Source organism: Leuciscus leuciscus (assembly GCF_965113295.1).
Source record: "Leuciscus leuciscus genome assembly, chromosome: 8".
Lineage (NCBI taxonomy): Eukaryota > Metazoa > Chordata > Actinopteri > Cypriniformes > Leuciscidae > Leuciscus > Leuciscus leuciscus.
This window is the reverse complement of record NC_138732.1, coordinates 39599637-39618528: the sequence shown is the minus strand read 5'-3', so window position 1 is coordinate 39618528 and position 18892 is coordinate 39599637. Positions and strand designations below refer to the sequence as shown.

The 18892-nt window shown below is 38.3% G+C and overlaps 2 protein-coding genes across 4 annotated transcripts in view; one reads left to right on the top strand and one right to left on the bottom strand.

Annotated features, from left to right (window-relative positions):
- LOC309505017 (nuclear factor 7, brain-like) overlaps positions 1 to 16495 on the top strand; it is a 112621-nt gene extending 96126 nt beyond the window's left edge. The window contains exon 7 of the mRNA XM_082178370.1: positions 16354 to 16495. The gene's annotated coding sequence lies outside the window, so the exon portion shown is untranslated. The remainder of the gene's footprint in view (positions 1 to 16353) is intronic.
- The window catches only part of nlgn3a (neuroligin 3a), a 235510-nt gene that overhangs the window by 44983 nt on the left and 171635 nt on the right, over positions 1 to 18892 (bottom strand). The gene's annotated exons all lie outside the window — the stretch shown is intronic.

Here is an 18892-nt window from a genome sequence, read left to right as displayed (position 1 = left end):
TGTCAGAACCTCTAGTAAATTTTACATGTTATTGTGTATAGTTGTCTGTTCAGAATCATGGGAGAATCTGTTTTTAAAAAAATCGTGTTTCTATAGATGGTTAATTAGATGCAGGAATCACAACCCCCTATGCAAACAGAGGTCAGAAAGAAGACCAATCAAATTGTAGTATGCAGATATTATAATGGAAGCGTAATAGACAAGTGGACATTATTTTCACAAAAATATCCATACATTATATGTATAAAAAACAGTATCTTATGCAGTTTTTGTCCAAATGAATCACAGAAGGGTCTGGGGTTTAGAACAAACCCTCACCAGAATGTACATCTCCACCAGACAACCAATGAGGACTGGGAGAATTGTACAAAGCCTCAAAATAGATGTGCAATTCTTGCAGATCAGACTCAAGGAGGAGAAAACATCCGTGGGACTGTGGTGTAGTACGCAAAGCATGAATCATATTTTTAATGTAACTAGCGCAAGAGGGAATTGCAAGTTGCAAACAAATAAGGGCATTCAGCTGTGAAGCAGGAAAGGATTGAATAGCTCAAGCCTGTGCTGAAGCGTGACTCTTAGACAGATGGGGCGACAGACTCTCAGTTTAAACTATGGAGAGCTCAGGCGTATGGAGCAGCTAAAGCTGTGACAGACAAATGAATGGAGGTACACAGACACAATCCACCCCGAACATTAACACAGCACACACACTTGACATTAAACATATATCTGGATTGTATCTGGGTTCTCTTTAGTTTTCAGTGTGTTCACCTAACATGGGAAATGAAATATATTACATCGGAAAGAATGCATTAAGCAAAAACGTATTGTCATTTAACAAATTATATAAGCACTGATATATGATTTCCATTATATCACGAGATAAAAACAAGGTATCTAGTCTATCGTGTTTCTCTGGAAACATTCCCACTGTAAAGAATGCTGATGATGATAAGAGGTGATGGAAGAGGGAGAAAGGAGAGATGTGAGGAAGGGTTAAGGGAGAGAAGAAAGAGAAGTGGAGGAATAATTAAAGTGATATTGTTCTTTAAAATCATGTGACCAGATCTCTAATTACAACGTTAGAAAATTGGTCAAAGTTATAATGGTTATTTGTTGCACAACCCCTGTATTGCACATTACTTACATAGTTATAGGCCTAGGTGTTGCAAGTGGATAACTCGTGCCAAACGCATTGGCATTTACACCAGCAAATGTGATATGGTGATATGGTGTGTGTGTGTGTGTGCTTCAGTGACATTAAAATTACAATTAAAATCCACAAAAACCTTGAGCTCTTGGTTGAAAAATTATCATATTATAGTAAAATATGGCAATTGTTGGTGCAAGAAACCTTGAATAACATTGTAAATGGACTTAAAATGAAAAATAAATACATAAATAATTAAATTAAATTAAATTAAATCATACATAATTAGGCCCCTGATGGATAAATTATTCCAAAAGAGCTCTTTAGTTTCCGCCCACTACCATGAAGCACCGGGAATGACTCCCTATGGTCTCAAACTACTCAAATATTTGTAAACAGGGTTTGAAATGAACACCCGCCAACCCACCAAATGCGGGAAAAAATCAATTGTGGAGGGTAACGCTGTCAAATCACGAGCCAATTTGGCGTGTTACTTAAGATGTTTACTCACTTAGCTGGGGAAGTTCGTGTAAGCCAAATCTGCGCAGATTTAGAGCAAATACTCAACTTGTGAGTCATCATGATATTAAATACGCCGTATATGGCTTACTTGAACATGTAAGCTCGTCACTACGCAACTAGTGGTGGAAATTTTGATTCTTTCCAGAGACTCGTTCATTTTCAGTTCGTTCACCAAAATGATTCGTTCAGATTCGTTCACTGATTCGTTCAGTGACAATTTCTTCCTATTACATAAATACTGCAGCAGGAGGCGAAAAAGAGTGTATTTTATGCTATGTTTTAACGAACGTATTTACTTGTTACAGAAAAACTGATTTGGCTTTGTTAAAATTTGTGCCTTATTTACTAAATTAATAAAATAAGTCTAAATAAGAGGTTCAGATGACCAAACCAAGGTTTTCTTGCATAATTAACATTTTAATTGTTTGGTCAGACATACACATTTATAAATCTGGGATTATATTAAACGTTGAGTTATGTTATGTATGTTAAATATGATAAACAATTATATGCACACCTATAACTGCGCTTTGGATGAGATTGAATCACATGCTAAATGTCCGATCTACCCAGTACTCTCATTCACGAACGAAATGTACCAGTTTGATCAATTCGTTCACGAACGAGATCTCTCTCTCTCTCGTTCAGACTCGAAACAGAGCGATCTCGGCCAGTGATGGGCGTATTCGTTCAGTAGATCCAACCAATTACATGCCCCTTCACAGCCCGAACTGAAATGTTATTTGCTGACGTTACGCAAATGAGACCTAACCAATACTGTCATATTTTTTGGTTTGTTTTAGTTTTTAGAGAAGTGCATATGACATGAATAAAACGTAATTAATTAATTTTTGATCATACAAAATGAACACAAGTAGTAAAGTAAATTTTTCAAAGTGCAAAATACCACAAAACTAATTAAAACACACAAACAAAAGAAAAGAAAAGCAGGTAAAGAGAAGTGTAAATTTAAATCAAGTAAACAGTCAAGTACAAAAGGACAATGTTAATTTGTCTTTGTAAGCCTATATTTTACCATGCTTGCGTTATTAAATTGTTTTCATTACAATGGTAAAGTGTAAATTTCCTTCTTTGATGCAAATATGCTGACTACACAAACCCAGCTCTATCGGTTCGCCATCATTATCGTTCAAACAATTGGTTCTTTTCGTTCACGAACGACATGTACCAGTTCGTTCACGAGAAGATCTCTCTCTCTCGTTCAGACTCAAAAGCAACTCGGTCACAGTCAGTGAAGGGCGTATTCGTTCACTACATCCAACAAATCACATGCTCCGTCACATCTCATACTCGAAGGCTATTGGCTTGAGGTTTAGTCATTCTTGACAGGTTGAAAACACAGAGCTACCCGGTTCACTGAGCTGCGCATGCGCTGCTAATAGCGCCGCGCGGCTGTGGAGGGAGGAATTTCAGTGAACGAGAAATATGAGTCAATGGATTACGTGAACGAGAACGATTCGTTCACCTAAAAGATTCGTTCAAAAAGAACGATTCGTTCACGAACGTAACATCACTATACGCAACCAATAACGGTATGCTTGTTTATTTGCATTGAAGCAATAGCGAAGATTAAAAAGCATTTGGTTAACAGAAAATACATTGTTATTTACCAACATACTACAGACTTAGGCCAGCAAGAGCTGGAGTTGTGGTCTTTAGCAGCCTTGTTAGCACGCCTGCCTTCCACTCCGGAGAACCCGGATCGAATCCCCCTTGGAGCGGGATTATATATATACATATGAAGAGTGCAGATGCAAAAGATGCTAATCGTCGCCTCCGTCAATAATGAGTGAATGCTCTGCGCATTTGATACGTTCATCAAATACTTTCACTTCAAATCCGCTTAATCCCAGCGCCAGCCCATTCAGAAATACAGATTCGTTGGCAAACCGCAAACCGCCACTTCCCATTATCAGCAAAAGCCTATAAGTCCACAGAAGAACCAATCGGAAGATGCAAATCGAATCATTTGATTTCAAGATGCATGACGTAATGCGTATGAGCCGGCTTTCAATTGCCGAGCTGCAAGTTTTTAACATGTTTTGTCTGTCGTTAGTGGCAATGACAGGATTTTGCGAGTAGCAAGTAAACACAAGTGTTCCTTGTGCTGCTGTAAAACTCTGACAGAAATGCATGTGGAAGTCACAAGCGTCGAAACTCCCCGTACTGTGTGGATCAGTTTCTTCAGTGTTACACGTTGAATTCTGCTTTCATCATTTGCAATGTTTCCAGTTGCATCTTTAGTGATTTTGCAACTGTTTACTATGTCTTGTTGTCCAAAGAGATGGACTGAGCTGGTTTTGCAGCAAAAGACAGTCAACATTGTTAAATACCAATGAATTGACTAAACTGACATTTTTGACAATAAGGCATTTCAATTACACATAGGGCTTGACATTAACTAGTCACTCAGCATTTTCACTGGCCACGTCGATACGATGGGGAAAACCTGCCATATAGAAATTTTTAATATTATCTTATAATTTGGCAGCAGGAATATTAGGCTGCTGTCACTTTAAGACCTGACGCATGGATCCATTATACTGTTACACATGTGTTTTCTTTGTCAACTGTTAAAGTTCACTCCTCGCCAAGACATTGTGGATATTTTGACATTCTTTTGTGTGTATTTGACTGTTTAAGCGCAATAATCAGCAAAAAATAACTCAATTTAGTACTGAGAGGCGGATTTATGTGCATGAATGGGTAAAATTATGCGCAATATGCCCAATCCCACACATAAATTCAATCCCTATAACAGCAACAATATTAATCTGGAGCAAATGAATGGAGTGAGTGAGGAGAGGCGGGTTTGCGTGTCACTCGCTGTCGGAGAGATGAGAGAGAGAGGATATATTCTGCAGAAAATGATTATTGGAAGCGTTTCAGATATTTCAGTATCGAAAAATCTACTTTTGACAACACTACATTGCACTTAGCTCATTATAATTTACTTAGTTTATAATATTTATATAAATATTATTATTTACATATTTTCTATATGTTTATATAAAGAGTTTGCAGGTCTATCCCACACAATGCGGATATTTGAAAAAATAGCTCAAATTCACACTTACACACAAACACTCACATCACATGTCAAACACTTCTTCAGGCTGATCTGCGCCCACTTACGCTCTGTGCAAATGCAATGAAATACCTTTGGGCAATTACTGTGATATGTGCCCTCTCGCTGCTCTCTCACTCTCACTCGCCCTCCATCTTCCTCCTCTTCTCTGACTGTTCTTCCTCATTAGGCACCACATGCAGAGCATGCAGCATGCGTAACATTCCCTCCGTCGCTACTGAGAAAAGCAACATGTTTCTGTGTTTCCAGGAAATAACAGACGCTCAAACATCCCCTGAACGTCATGCAAAACAGCTGTCAAACTCCCCCTTGAAGCACAGGCTAAAAATAGAAAAAGCATCACTTCACTTTACAGTGATGTCTGGACAGGCAGTGCAAGGTAAATGTTTAACTTGAGGGCGCAAACATGCCCCCCCCCCACCCTTATGAGTCGCTGTTACCATGGCGTCCATCTGGGGCACAAACGGATCCATCCCAGCCCACTTACCGGACCCCGGCTCCTGCGATAACAAGCCCTGCAGGAGGACAGTGCACATGCTCTGGCTAATGCGAGCAGACACTCTCGGTAAACACGCAACTGAAAATAGCCCCTCTGTTTTCACTCATTCACACACATTAAAGATTGAAAGTGAACCGCAAAGATGGGATTGGTACCTCCATCTCTGCTCCTCTCAGAGAGATTACCTGCTGTAAGAAGAGATGAGTGTGTGTGTGTGTGTGTGCGTCTGTCAGATCGTCACTGAAATCTCCTCGCCACCCTTTCGTGATGCAGTCGCTCTCGGTTCACACTGGTTTAGCACTTTAGATCATCATGAAGCAATATTCACCCATATGTTTAAGAGTGCAATGTTTTATAGTGATGGATAATTTCAGGCAACAGAAAAATGAATCATCGGTTTAGGCCGGTTTTGGAGGGCCAAAGTTATTGACCGGATCGGCGAAGGTTCATTAGCGCTTCTCTGACGGCGTGTTTTGACTGTGTCAGTGTCTATTTCGTGGCACACCATGGATCAGCTACAGGTGAACACGTCAGCCGTGTGGACGCTATATACACGCGCTCTTTCGTTTTGATGAACCAAAATCATTCTGTCTCTTTTGTTTTCAGTTGATGCGTGGACAAAACTTCACTAAACATTATTTGTAGCGCTCCTCCCATCCAACAATCACAATAAGCTTTGTGCTTTGGTCCTAATAATATGAAACAAAGTCTCAGCTTTTAAATTCTGTCAATTTTAAATCAAAATGTTGATGCTATTTAATGTGGCACAATGTTAACGCAGTTGAACTGATCATCTCTTCCGCTTTACTGCTATATACAGCACCAAATAAACATTTACATTTACATTTACATTTTACATTTATTCATTTAGCTGACGCTTATATCCGAAGCGACTTACAATTGCTATATATGTCAGAGGTCGCACGCCTCTGGAGCAACTAGGGGTTAAGTGTCTTGCTCAGGGACACATTGGTGTCTCACAGTGGATTCGAACCCGGGTCTCTCACACCAAAGGCATGTGTCTTATCCATTGCGCCACCACCACCCCTAAACATGAATGAAATAGATATTTTTAGAAAAAAGATCCACTTCTTCCAGTCCAAAAAAGTTACGAAAGCCTTTATTCACACCATGGCTCACACTTAGGGTTGCCAACTGTCCCGTATTAGCCCGGGACGTCCCGCATATTGGGCCTAAATGATTTGTCCTGTATGTGACCTCCCTTGTCCCGTTTATTGACTGCTACGCTGATCTATCCACGAATTAAGGGGCTTCACATATGTTGCGTCTTTTGCGCGCTCAAGTTTGTTATTTTAAATGTAGACGCGCTACAAGCACGCTCAAATAGAGAGCAACGCCACTGCGACGCTCGTTTTTTCCTATGCCGCAGCGAGATGAACAAATCTCAACTTTTCAGAATGCCGCAAGCCGGTCATGTGACATCGAACCAACCAATCAGCTTTGGCCTTTCCGTAACAACATTGAAAGCTCAGCCAAGATGGACGTACAGCTGATCATAGCTGTACAAGGCGGGTTTTATTGCTCATCTCCATAAATATATCTAGCAGTAGAGCTAATGCAAGGGCTCAAAATCCATTTATCCTTTTCTGAAACATCTTCATCATCATGGAGAACGCGGCTCATGATTGCTTAGCAACGGCAGACGCCACGAGAACGTTTCGTTTGTCGGTTTAATTTGTTCTGCAAACTAGGTGTCTGCGGGTAAAATGCGGCAGGAACATGTGTTTGTGTATGCATTTGTAGATTATATTGCAAACAAATCATTATGATGTTCACAGTGGTACTGTAATGGGAAATCCATGTTGAAAACAGTTGTGTACATTTTTTTCAGGATTCTTTGATGAATATAAAGTAAAATAAAAACAGCATTAATCTGAAATAGAACGTTTTTGTAACATTAAAATGTCTGTACTGACACGTTTGACACATTTAATGCATTCTTGCGGAATAAAACTATTCCTTTCTTTAAAAAAAAAATTATTACTAATCCCAAACTTTAGAACGGTAGTGTATAATGCTACAAAAGCTTTAGATGGTTTGTGTGTGACAATTGCCATTTATTTCTATGACATTACAATTCTTTTTAGGATTAAATTGTGCATTGATAGGTGAAGCAAAACAAATGTGTTTAACCTTTAATACACACACATTACATACACTGTGTGGTACAGTACAAATATTTTGAGTGTCCCTTATAAAGATCCACGATTGTCCCTTATTTTCCTTTTCTGAAGTTGGCAACCCTAGGAGCATTTTGATAAATATATGCACTAAATGACATATTCATTATATTTTTACATTAACCTGTTGTCCTCATTATTTAATCTATTTTGTAATACATCTGTAATACATAATCTGTTACAGGCAGTGTTTAAATTAGAGTAGAATTGGAGTAGAAACATAATTTAAAATATCATATAAAAACTGCCTAATGTCAGGATACAGTTTAAATGTTTATATGAAATTCATTTTTTTGCGTGTTATTGTATGTTTTTATGTATGTATGTTATTGTATTAATTAATTGATTAGTTGATTTCAGTGTTTTGGTGAAATGAAAATCTAATTTCAGTGCATCACTAAAGATTTCTATACTGTAATTAGGCTAAAAGATCCAGAAAATAATTCAGCTATGTTGGATATAGCATACATTCCACATGCACAATGTGTCAGCATAATGCGTCTCTGTATGAATAGAATATTTGTGAGATCTAATATACATTTGACAATAAAAGAGTATACAAAAGCAGAGCATATTAGATTGGACTGCCAAGTGTTAATTTGTAATTCATCTATATAATAAAGTACATAAATAATAATAATAATAATAATAATAATAATAAAACAACAAGAATGCTAACAGATAATGCCCACTAAGTATTACAGACCACTCGGTTAAATACTGCTTAACAAAATACTTTTTCACATGCTATAAAAAAATAAATAATAATAATTGTAAGCACATTGTATATACACACACTATGCAGTGGACAGACACTCCATTCTGAACACAGCCATGCTTATTGGGAAACCAAGACATTAGTGAGCGAAAGAGAATTCAAGCACAGAATTGCATTTCTATTGCAGATAAATGAGTAAAAACAGTGTTAGAACTCCTGACAAGAAGTCACACTTCAGATCACATGAATATACTATTCCCATCCATTTTACTCTTCCAGTGCAGTCTATGTTAGAAATATAAAATGGAGTGCAATACAATTATTGTTCTTTGCCAGGGACTGTGGCAGTTCACTGAAGGAAATGCTATTTGAATTCTTTCCGGCGAGTCACAGTCCTGTGAGCCAGCTCTTGACAGGCCAAGGCTGCTTGTGGGCTGGAAAAAAAATGCCCCAAATGCCAAAATTGATTTTGCATTCCTCTCAGCGCACACACTCGGGCATCTCAATGTCTTTGGTGAGTCACGGTATTTCGTTATAGGCGACTCCAAGCCATAACCAAAGTTGTTTTGTACTCGTTCCAGTCATTGCTACAGATCGTCTGCCTTTGATCAAACGCATCAATGGCATTATTCTTGAAGAATTGGCACAGATACTGTGTGGCGGTGTAGGCAAAAACTTTATTAGTAACTGCCGTCACCGTTTTACCAGTTATTCTTAATATTACCTGTCATCACTGATGTAAAGCTCCTGTGGCGCGCACGTGCCTCAGGCCCCTGACAAACAGAGCCATATGTAGTCTTTCTGCAAGGCATATGGCACAGGGACACAAATCTGATGGGCCTCTGAGGAACTCTGACCCCCTGACTTGTAGCATGCGGGTCCAGCAGAGAGTGGAAACTTGGCCCCGGCGCCTCGGAGCCAGACCCCCATGCATCAGATAGACAACGCAATCTGGGAAGAGTCAAAAGAGGGCTCAATTCTGAGACAATATTGCTGCTATTTTGTACCATATGTCCAAGCGCTTGTCTTGTAAATTTCACTGAAAGCAGAATTATTTGTTTTAGAGATACTAGAGATATTTTAGAAAATACCCACGTCAAAAACAAAAACAAAAAACTAGCAGGGAAAACAGCAAAAAAAAAAATATATATATATACATTACAGGCCAAAAGTTTGGAAACATTACTATTTTTAATGTTTTTGAAAGAAGTTTCTTCTGCTCATCAAGCCTGCATTTATTTGATCAAAAATACAGAAAAAAATGTAATATTGTGATATATTATAACAATTTAAAATAATTGGTTTTCAATTTATTATACTTAAAATTATAATTTATTACTGTGATGCAAAGCTGAATTTTCAGGATCATTACTCCAGTCTATCACATGATCCTTTAGAAATCATTCTAATATGATGATTCATTATCAAAGTTGGAAACAGTTCTGCTGCTTAATATTTTTTCATAACCTGTGATACTTTTTTATGATACTTTGATGAATAAAAAAATAAAAAAAGAAGCAAATGTTTTAAAAATAGAAATCTTTTGTAACAACAATATACACTTTGGGGTCAGTAATTTTTTTCTTTCTTTTTTTGAAATAAATCAATACTTTTATTCAGCAAGGATGTGTTAAATTGATCAAAAGTGATAGTAAAGAAGATTTATATTATTAGATATAAATAATTTTTTTATACCTTTTTAACCTTTTATTCATCAAATATATTAGGCAGCAGAACTGTGTCCAACACTCATAATAAATCAGAATATTAGAATGATTTCTAAAGGATCATGTGATAGACTGGAGTAATGATCCTGAAAATTCAGCTTTGCATCACAGAAATAAATGATAATTTAAAGTATAATAAATTGAAAACCAATTATTTTAAATTGTAATAATATATCACAATATTACATTTTTTTTCCTGTATTTTTGATCAAATAAATGCAGGCTTGATGAGCAAAAGAAACTTATTTTAAAAACATTAAAAATAGTAATGTTTCCAAACTTTTGGCCTGTCCTGTATATATATATATTCTCCCAGTTTATAAAATTGTATGGTCATTCTAACAGCATTCTATAGGCTCCATCACGCAGTGAGCTGCTGCCCTGCCTCATGTTCGGCACAAATCACTGTATGAAATGCAAGACGACCTATGTGGGTCTGGGGTGGGGCGGGTGCGTTCATTTCATAAAATCATTTTAATTACATTATCATTGACAAGACCTTTGTCTCAAAATATATTCAATAATGTATTGATTCTCATTTTACATAAATCTACAGCATTTTAAAACATAAAATATTAGATCAAATTTGCAACTTTGCACTACAGCCTGCGATCGTGTCAAGGATTAGCCGAATTTCCACGTGCATCTTGAAAAGAGGATGTTAAAGGAAACCTATTATGCCCCTTTTCACAAGATGTAAAATAAGTCTCTGATGTCCCAAGAGTGTGTATGTGAAGTTTTAGCTCAAAATACCCAACAGATAATTTTTTATAGCATGTTTATAGCATTTTAGCATTTAGTTTATAGCATTTTTTTATAGCATGTCCCGTCCTTCGGATGAGACGTTAAACCGAGGTCCTGACTCTCTGTGGTCATTAAAAATCCCAAATTTGCCCCTTGGCCTCTGTCCATCATGGCCTCCTAATCATCCCCATATACTGATTGGCTTCATCACTGTCTCCTCTCCACCAGTAAGCTGGTGTGTAGTGGGCGTTCTGGCGCAGTATGGCTGCCGTCGCATCATCCAAGTGGATGCTGCACATTGGTGGTGGTTGAGGAGATTCCCCCCTTCTATGTAAAGCAATTTGAGGTCTCAGAAAAAGCGCTATATAAATGTAACGAATTATTATTATTATTATTATTTAAATTGTCACTTTTTGGTGCTCAGAAAAACGTGCTGTTTTAGTGTGTGCCCTTTAAATGCAAATAAGCTGCACGACACAGGGGGCGGAGCCTCACAAGCTTGCGCTCAGTGCCAGAACAATATCACCTCATGGAATGATGATAATATCAGAAACTCTCAGTAACGGTGTTCATTTCGACCCGGAGTCGGACAATAATGCCCACAGAGTCAGAGAGCTGTACGGAGATGGAACAGGTATAGTTTAGTTTCATTACGGTTATAACGTATTTGTCATCTGCTTGTATGTATCCACTAAGTTATTAATAGCCTACAAGTCTGCTGTTTCGGACCAGGTCCGAATGATGATCAAAATACTGATGGGTTTAATTAAGTTTATTGTACATCACACACAAGATGAAGCGTCAGTTTTACTCCAGAAAATCACTGTAAGAGTTGAGTAAACACAGTATAAGAAGTGCGTAAGTAACTTACATAAACGAATTTCGGTAGAGATGAGGGAGCATTTTCTTTGAAAACAAAATAATTCCACCTCGTCTTCAGCGGCTGCCTCAGATTTCGGGAGTAAATAGTGAGAGCTATGTGGATTAATACATCCAGCCACACAACACCTACAACGCTTGGGAGACATTCTCGTCAGTGCAGCAGCTGTGAACTCCATCAGGGCGGGTCTATGTTAGAACGGCAGTGTCTGTCAACACTCGTGGGCGGGGCCTGTGCTAGTGACGTCACTAAAACAGCATTCTGAAAACAGGTCGTTGGGAGACACTGCTGATGATTTATGGGGATTAATAAAAAAGGAGTGAGTGGATTTTTATCACTATTGGGTGGTTGTGTACACACACTGCCAACACACATTTATGTCCAAACAGCATGCAAAAGTGAATTTTGCATAATAGGTCCCCTTTAAGAAATGTGCTTGTCGTTTAAAAGAGAATACATGAGATAACATTTTACCCCTATTTATATATATATATATATATATATATATATATATATATATATATGAAGAGTTCAGATGCAAAAGCCTCTAAGTGCCATCTGAAATTTTCTTCTAGAATGATAATTTTTATAAAGCTTGTATATTTAAGTTAAGTAATTTCACTTACATAATAGGTAATTTGCATTGCCATTTAAGTGAAATTATTGAACTTAAATATACGAGCTTGATAAAAATGATCATTCTAGAAGAAAATTTCAGATGGCACTTAGAGGCTTTTGCATCTGAACTCTTCATACTGTATATATTCATTCAAAATAATACAGTATGTCTCAAAGATGTGTTGTGTTTTACGAAGCCAGTGCCACAGCAGTTTTTAGTTGTTGAGCTTTAAAATCCTTCATTAAATTCCACCATACAAAAGTGCAACATATTTCGCTTAGTATTAAAACTCCCATCTGGATAATAAATAAATGAACCATAAATAAAGTCTTTCACTGTCATTTACTGATAAACAGTGTGTGCACAGCTGTGATGGAGCTCTTGTAAAGGTCCTAATTGTTTCACTGAGTTTTTAAAAATCAAGTCGACCAGAATTAAGCAATTTTAATGTCAACATTTATTACATATCATGAAGAAAATGTTAGTGGTGCTTGTCACTCACTGTAGAAATGCTAGGGTGTTTGTGAGGCTGTTGCAGTTGCTTAGGTGTTTTTAGCACACTGATATGTGGTTGCTATAGTTTGGGCTTATTGCTTAAGCTTTGCTACGTCGTTACTTAATTTGGCCCATTTAAATAGCCTATTTTTAAGCCTGACCAATAATCTGGTCTCTGGGTTCAGGTCCTTTCTTTAAAGTAAGGCTATGGAATTTTAGCATCTGTTTTATCATCCACATGGTGAGAAACGATCAAATGATCATGATCTGATCATCTGATAAAAAAAAAGTAAAAAAAAAAGTTTTATTAATATTTGTAATGTCCTTTCATTTCCATGGCATAATCATGCAAATTTTCGAATACCTAACTCCGAGTATGAACAACTAAATCTGTAAATGTGTTGTGTAAATGTGTTTCCTCTTTAATCTAAAAGTGTATGCATTATTTTTATTTTTTTTTAATATCAAGGTATTCTAGCACATCCACTGATCGAGAGAAACAAGAGGAATATTCAGCTGTAAAATCCAGTTTCACTCCCCTGAAGTGTTCACATGTCAAACTCTTACATTTTGCAGTAGTTTTTTCAGTCAAGCCGGCGCCAGAAATAACTTCCCCAGATTCCCGGGCTCGCAGAGAGACACTATAGCGCCTGGGCTTCTATATGCAATCCACTGACTGTCTGAATAAAATAAGGCTATAAATCAAACATGTAACAAGGACCAAATGCCCTCCGGCGGAAACGCTTGTACACATTATATACATGAGGCTCATGGGCTAATAATGCGTGCAAAGGTCTCTCAGGCCATTAGCTCATCTGATTTCCATGATAGGGCACTCAGTGGTCTCTCACAGTATTTCCTTTTGGCTGATCTGTCCATCTAGAATAACAAGGTATTCTTTTTTCCAAATCAAATGGTGAGAATGAATGTTTTAAGTGTGAACTGCCATGCTGAATGCATCTGTAATTAAAACAAATTCAATAGATGTCATCAATCAAGCATGTTTTCTGATGACACGCACTTCAAGATCCGTCAAAGTATTTGGAGGTAATTAGAGTGATGGTAATCATGGACTATATTGATGTTTAAAGAGCCCTAAATTACAGATTACAGACTTAGAGAGTTAGTCTACAGAGGAATCTAGTGTGCCGACTGCTTGTCAAATGTTCATTTTTATTTATTTATTTTGCACCGGAAAGCAAATGTACTGTGACAGCTTTGCTACCTCCGGATATTATGTCACATTTGGAGTGTTATGCAGTCTGTGTGTGCGGGCCACAGCTGTAGCAACTGGACAAAAAAAACAAAAAGGAAAACCTTTCCAATACCCCTCTCGGATACTGGGAATTCAATGCGTTTTGTTTTTGTATGTTTGGTGTCTGCAGGGAAACTTCAGGTTGTCAGGAGGACTTCAGGAACATGTTGGGAAATTGACGCAAACAACGGCACCGTTATCAAAGCCGGGATCGAGGGAGAGGGAGTGACGAATCCGTTCACAGTTTGCATCCACATTAAAGCAGATATCAGCGCTTGCTTGTGCAGCAGGAAAAGAAAAGAGTTTCTTGCTGCTGGATGTGCTGCCTTTGTTGTGTAAAATCTGTTTAATAGCTCACCATTCACAAGCCCATAACAACCAAAATCTACTGTAATAACCATCTGTCTGTCTGTCCGTCCACACAGAGAAGACTGAATTGGTTCGTCATTACATCTAACACATCTGCGGCTGGGCAACATGAAGGTGTGGGCAGGTGTGCTTCCTCTATCCAAACATCCAACTTCCCATGAGGCTGATGGGGGAAAAAACCCTGCCGCCACCACACAATTCCCTTACCCGACCATCCGCGGAGAAGCGGCGAAACAGAGTTACTGATTATCAGCTTCATTATGCAAGAACATAATTGCCTTTCAGAGGTCCACTTGACCTTGTGACATTTCTGCCCAAACTGTTTTTTTCCCCAGTCTCCAGCGAAACAGCTTCATATGCTGCTGATGAAGTGTTGCGGAGATCATGCATTCTGAGCAGCCTCGTTTCATGCCCCCTTCGCTCAGTTTACATCGGGACTTTATCGGTTTTGACACAGAGAAATGGACTTTGCAGTGGCTCTCATCAAATTATAGAGGTGCGTTCTGAACGCTCCAGTGAATCCACGCTCTGGACTAAACTGAAAAACAACAGCTTTGACCTTCTCGCTGAGACCGAGCAAGTGTTGTTTCTGGTCAGAGACTATTATCTTTGGGTCTGAGCAAGCGAGTGACCTAATACATAAAAGAAGGCAATCGATAGTGGGGCATGTAGAGGAAAGATGACAAAACTCTCAGAGGTGAGGTCAATAGGATGTTCTCTCTGCATCCCATCGTGGTCAAGGTGAGATAATTTTGGTTGTCCGAGGAGAGGATCGCAGCTCTTCAATGCCGTTTAATAGACACCGATGGGAGAGGAAGAACTGCATAGCCGTGCTGTTCCTGATCAAGAACCTGCTGTCTAATGAGGAATCTATTAGCAGACGGGGGAGTGTGTTGGCAGTACGGCATACAAAGACCACTGGGTAACAATGCTGCCAGTTAGCAAACAGATGTTCTTTCGGCACCAAAGCTGGATGCGGCTAATAAAGCCTTTACACGTTTGCTGGAGTCCGGGGACCTTCCAGAGAACAATCATGTCTAGGTGAAACTGTGGCTTTTTATGTTTAAGTTGCATCACTAATTTCCAATCAGAAAAAGGAGAAATTCAGACTAAAGCAGCACAGTATGGTATTAACATTCACAAAGTCACATGGCGTGCCCACAAACCGCCCAGAGCCCGCTCCCTGACCGTCTGATGTATATTGCAAGCAGAACTGGCAAGAGCTGCTACACAACTTTTGGGAGTTTTTGGGTGCCTTGTGGATGCCATGAGCACTTCATTTGAGGACCTAAGTTGCTACAGTAGGTTGGTGTGATCAAATCCTTGTTTGAGGCACTTGGTAACAAATTCAAATTAGCTAAACTACAGTGAAGCTATCCATATGAAAAATGTAATTATGCTTCAAGTCACTAAAAAACTAAAAGCTAATTAATTTGTTATAAAAATATAAGGAGCACCATTAAAAACTAAAAATAAGGAGCAACATTAAAACTAAAGGTTCCAAAATGGTGTTTTGGCAGTCGTGCATGATTGAAGCATAATTTATATTCCCCAAAGAAACTTTCAGTGAACAGGTCTAAAAATATTATTTTTTTTATAGTGTGAAGAATATTTAAAAAATCTAAAGAATCTTTTCCAATAATAAGAATCGTTATATTTAGGAGTCAATCCATCTCCTTGAACCAGTTTGGATCCATCTAAAGAACCTTTTCCAATATAAATAATATTTTGTATAAAAGAATGGTTCCATGAATGTTTAAGGTTCTTCATGGAAACATCAATGCCAATAAAGAATCTTTGGGCCCTATCTTACACCGGCGCAATGCAGCGCCAAGTGCGATGCAAGTGTTTTTTTTACTAGTTTCAGTCCGACGCAGTTATAATTTTCACGTCCTGCACCACGTTGTTTAAATAGCAAATGCATTTGCGCCCATACAGTATGTGCGCCCATGGGCGTGCTGGTCTGAAAATGAGGTGTGTTCTGGCGCATTGTTGGCACATTGCTATTTTGAGGCAACATAAATAGACTGCTCATTACTAACGCGCTCTTTAAAGGTGAACTAAGTAACTTTTTTTACCTTAACTGAACAGCTTCGGAGTCATTGGAATGGTTATATTACTTATTTCGGGTTGAATGGTGGTCGTTTCGCACCCCCCTGGTGCCCGTGAGCGGAAAATACGCACTTGCAACTTTGAACTGGCGGGCCACCGGCCGCCGCGTCAGGAAGTCTCGCGTGATATCAGGTCTCAGGGTTAGGGTTAGGGTTAGGGTTAGGGTTAAAACAATTGCTTTACGGCCAAAAGAAATCTGCTAAAATGCTGTCATTATTGCGCTCCCTCACGCTGTCTGAACCCGAATGAAGAAGACGTTTTAAAGAATGTCCCGTCTGCTTTGATGTCGTTGATCTATAGCCTCTGGTGTCTGAGAATCACCAACGAGTTTTTACAACAGTGTTGTCAAATATCTATTCCGAAGCTGTGGGGGGAGCTCTAGAGAGAAACCTGCGAGCAAAAAGCGAGAATACAGCGAAGAAATCCCGAAGCTACTGAGTGCTGCTTTAAATAAAAATAAAAATTAAAAAAAACATCTAATACAAATACTATACAACAAAAACAAATATTGCGCCATTGACTTTAGACCAAGGGCTCGTTCTTCGTACGTTGCTTATTACATCCGAGATCAAATGACACATCCAAGATGATATCATCGTGCTAATCATGATCTGGCTAACTCGGTTCTTCGAACACACTTGCCGGATAGGATTAGTATCGCTGGATTGAGTTATCTGAGATAATTGCGTGTTCATGCGCTGGTTTAAAAGGGGATATGTATCGATAGTAGAAACATTGATCAGCAACGCTGCTATTGGCTGCTCAGCGTGGCCAAAGAGCGCGCTCAGTTTTTCTCCTCAGCAGAGCAAGAACTAATAGTCGAAGTTTATTCGGAATTTTTATGTTTTAATGCAAAACGCCAGGGAACACCTCAAAGTCTGCAAAAGCCAGGAGAGAGGGCTGGCAAAAAGTAGCAGACAATTTAAATCCGTTAGAAGTGGCCATGTTAGATGTTTTTATCACTTATTAGCCTATATTTTTGTAGTTTAATAATTGCATTGTTCATTGTAATGTCAGAGTCACCACACTAGAACATGGGAACAAACAAAAGTGAAGTACAAAAATATTCTACATAATGGTCATTTTTTGTTATATTATAGTGTCTTTTATAAAAGACACTGTTAAATAAATGGCTGGCTGTTTATAAAAGCAACCAAGAAAAAGGCTGAGCAAAAAAAAAAAAAGAAGAAAAGATCTTAGTAGCCTACACTGTAAAATCATTTTTGCTGCATTAAATTAAGGCCGTATAGTCATTTCAACTGTTAAATCTTGAGTAATGATGAATTGCTTTGACTTGTGAAAGTGAAAACTAATAAACTTATATTAATGTAAAAATATTTTTCCAGAGTGTAGTTCATTGTAATGACATTGTGTTATCCTCTTTTGTGCACCTTTACATAATACACCAACACTTGTATCTGTTCCCAAGAAAGTGGTGCTGAAATATGTGCAGTAAGTGGACACTTTTTTTTATAACTTTCCAAAGGAAAGAAAGTATAAGACTTTGTAATGTCCATTTGTTTCCATTGCACTGGACAGTGAATAAACCCTCTCAGATAACTGTCATATGGAGGAACTAGCCCTGCAAGTGCATAAAGAACTTTACTTAATTTATACTTGTATGCTTTATGGCTGCAATATAAGTTGCAGGATTCCACATCTACAGAAAGGCCTACAGAAGAGTCTGCACAGACAGAGGAGACATAGGCCTACAGGTGGGCAGTGTATAGCCAACTTTTCCTTTTTATTTGTTGCATGAGGCATGTGTCTAATATCTCTTGTTGCAGGCACTTGACCACTGGCTTTTCTTTACAAAGAACAATTGAAATAAAACTCAAGGAACTAAGTATATTGGTCTTTTATTAAACATATAATGAAAAGTTTTTTTTTTTGGCAATGTTGTGTAATATGGCACATGCAGCAATGTCACAGGCCCTGTCAGGTGTGCAACCCTCAGACTTTTCAGACACTGAAATCTTCCCTTTAGTTAGCCAAAGTTCATTTCATTGTGTGCCCTTGTCCTGGCTAGAGCTGCATTGTAACTGGTTTGGGTCAGGGAATGGGGTCATAAAACACCTGTCTGCTGGCAGGAACATGTCATAATCATCTATGAAAAAATGCAGTTCTGTTAGGATCAGCATAAGTGTATGTAATACAGTGAGCTTGATATATAATTGTGGAACTTTCCTTACCACTTTCAAATAATGTGCATAAATGTGAATCTCTGAAAATGCTTAAGTCATGCACAGATCCTGGCCATTTTGCTTTCACATTTGTGATATGGAAGATTTTAGTCAACTGCCTTTTTTTATTTGATATAATATTATTAATCTGGAATATTAAGAATCCCAATAGTAACTGGGCTGCACATTTACATTGTGAACCCCCTTTCTGTTCACATAATCCCCTTCATTGAGGCCTTGATGGCAGTCTATGGTAGCCTATAGTCTATGGTACCAATCACGTTAGTGAAGCCTGAGTGACATACTGTA